A 3,171-nucleotide genomic window follows, 5' to 3' on the forward strand; every position below is an offset into this window, starting at 1 on the left:
CTTTAACGATGTTGAAGAGTTCCTTGCTGTTGTGTGCGTTGTAGTCCAGTCGTTCCTTGAAGGCAGTTTTCTTGGTGGCACGGATGAGTTGGTGGTGTTTTCGGGTGGCGAGCTTGAGGGCAGTCATGTTGTCCGGTGTTGGGTCTCTGCGCCAGGTTCTCTCGAGGTCTCGGCAGTTCTTCTTGGAGCTCTTGAGTTCGTCGGTGAACCATGGGGCTTTCTTGCTGCCGGGTCTGCTGGGCGGGGTCCTCAGGGGGGCGAGGTCGTCTGCGCAGTTGCTGATCCACTCGGTGAGGTTGGTGGCCGCTTGGCTGGGGTTCGTTGCGCTGGTGGGTAGGTTCTTGCTCAGGGAAGACGTGAGCTGGTCGGCTGTGATCTTGTTCCAGCTTCTGCGTGGGACCTGTTGTTGTTGGTGGTGAATCGTGGTCCTTTTGAAGCTGAAGTGGACGCAGCTGTGGTGCATCCAGTGTAGTCCGGTGGCGTGGCTGAAGGTGATGTCCTTGCTGGATGAGAAGACGGGGTCGAGTGTGTGTCCGGCGTAGTGAGTGGGGGTGGTCACCAGTTGCTTGAGTCCGAGGTTAGCGAGGTTGTCCAGCAGGGTGGTGGTGTTTCGGTCGTTGTTGTTCTCCAGGTGGAGGTTGAGGTCCCCGAGGAGGATGTAGTCAGCGGAGAGGAGGGCGTGTGGGCTGATGAAGTCGGCGATGTCCTCGCTGAATTGTGTGCGTGGTCCCGGGGGGTCTGTAGATGAGGGTGCCTCTGAGGGTGGTCTTGGGGTTGATGTGGACCTGGAAGTGCAGGTGTTCGGTGGGTGCGAGGGAGTCGTCGTTGTTGGTCGTGATGCGGATCGTGTTCTTGTGGATGATGGCGATGCCTCCTCCGGTCTGGTTGATACGGTCCCTACGGATGATCTTGTAGCCGTCTGGGATGGCGATGGCGATGTCGGGTGCTGAAGAGGCGTTCATCCAGGTTTCCGTGAGGAAGGCGACGTCTGGTGAAGTTGTGTCGAGCAGGTTCCAGAGCTCGACGGCGTGTCTGTGGACGGAGCGGGTGTTGAGCAGGATGCATTTCAGGTGGCTGCTGCTGTTGCTCGTCTTGGTCATGGTTGGTGCAGGAGAATTGATGGTCCGGATGCAGGTGAAATTGCAGATGTTGCAGCTGAAGGGTCCGTGGGTGCGTCTCGGGGTGGCTCGGTAGCATCCTGGGAGTCGTCCGGCGTTGAGTGCGTTGAGGGTGGCGGCGTCGTACGTCCGGCGGGTGGGCTGGGGTCTGCGGGGGCCAGGGGTCCTGGCGCTGGGCATGTGTAGATGCGTCTCGGTTGTATCTTGTGAGGGGTAAGATGGTATAGCATTTACACCATGTGTAGAAGTGTCTCTCCTGTTTCTCGTACGGAGTAAAGTGTTGTAGCATAACATCATGTGTAGAAGTGTCTCTCTTGTATCCTGTGAGGGGTGAGATGCTGTAGCATTTACAACATGTGTAGATGTGTCTCGCTTGTATCTTGTGAGGGGTAAGATGGTATAGTATTTACACCATGTGTAGAAGTGTGTCTCCTGTTTCCCATGAGGAGTAAGGTGTTGTAGCATTACATCATGTGTAGATGTGTCTCGCTTGTATCTTGTGAGGGGTAAGATGGTACAGCATTTACACCATGTGTAGAAGTGTCTCTCCTGTTTCCCGTGAGGAGTAAGGTGTTGTAGCATTACATCATGTGTAGAAGTGTCTCTCCTGTTTCCCGTGAGCAGTAAGGTGTTGTAGCATTACATCATGTGTAGAAATGTCTCTCCAGTTTCCCGTGAGGAGTAAGGTGTTGTAGCATTACATCATGTGTAGAAATGTCTCTCCTGTTTCTCGTGAGGAGTAAGGTGTTGTAGCATAACATCATGTGTAGAAGTGTCTCTCTTGTATCCTGTGAGGGGTGAGATGCTGTAGCATTTACAACATGTGTAGATGTGTCTCGCTTGTATCTTGTGAGGGGTAAGATGGTACAGCATTTACACCATGTGTAGAAGTGTCTCTCCTGTTTCCCGTGAGGAGTAAGGTGTTATAGCATTTACACCATGTGTAGAAGTGTCTCTCTTGTATCCTCTGAGGGGTAAAATGCTGCAGCATGTACATCCTGGTACTTATTTATCAAAGTTTCGCATTGCCCCAGCGCCAACCATAGTAGCACAAGGGTGAAACAAAACCTAGAATGATATTTACCAAGCCAAGCAAGGCCAGCTTGAGTGGCCCTTCATGACTTAGTAAATCTGGAGTGATGTAAGGCAGCTCAAGTCCCTGCCTTGCGTTACTCTGCCCCAGACTGGCATGCCTTGGGTGTGGCATGGGCGTTCCCATGCGTCCACCCATGGACTTTGGTGCATTCCCAGATTTACCGTGAGTGGTAGACCTAGGAATGAATCAAAATGGTACTCCCTCCCCGGGGAGGCATAACGAGGAGAAATATCTTTATTCCACCTCATTTCTTCCTCCTTACAATGTGTGCTGCATTCTGCAGCACACATAGAAATAGGAAAATGCCTTAGACAATAGTTTTTGTGCAGGAAGGTACCCCTTCCTGCAAAGAACCAATCCTTGCTGCAACAAAGGCACCCTTGCACAATGGTGCATGGTTTGCTGCTGGGCAGTAGTTTGTGTGCCTGCGCAGGCAGAGAGCACGAGTGCACCTGCGCCATATCTTGATAGATACAGTGTATTCCTGCCCTATTCTTGTCACACAGTGCCGGAGGGTGTGTTGCTGCATTGTGTAAAGTAATTTTAAATATAGTACCATGTGTAGCAGTGTCTCTCCTGTTCTCATGTGAGGGGTAAGAAAGGCTTTTACCATGACACACAGTATTTCCTGTGTGTGGTAAGAACAGTGTATATGTATTGTTATAAAAGTGGCACACTGATATTCTCCAAGAGAAAAGACAATTAAGTTCAAGTGATTCATTGTTACTATCTTCCATGTAGCGTTCTATAGATTATGAACTAAAACATGTCTATAATGTATTTACATTGTACCCAGTATTATCAAGTCCAGGTGTGCCTGTTTAGTCAAAGGAACAGACATAAACAAAACCCTCGGGGGACTATATAATATTTTTAGAATACCATTTTGACATTTTTATGGAACATCAGCTGGTTATGCTTGCTGCATGCATAGTACGTGTATGCGTACACATTCAC

Source organism: Lissotriton helveticus, chromosome 8, assembly GCF_964261635.1.
Source record: "Lissotriton helveticus chromosome 8, aLisHel1.1, whole genome shotgun sequence".
Lineage (NCBI taxonomy): Eukaryota > Metazoa > Chordata > Amphibia > Caudata > Salamandridae > Lissotriton > Lissotriton helveticus.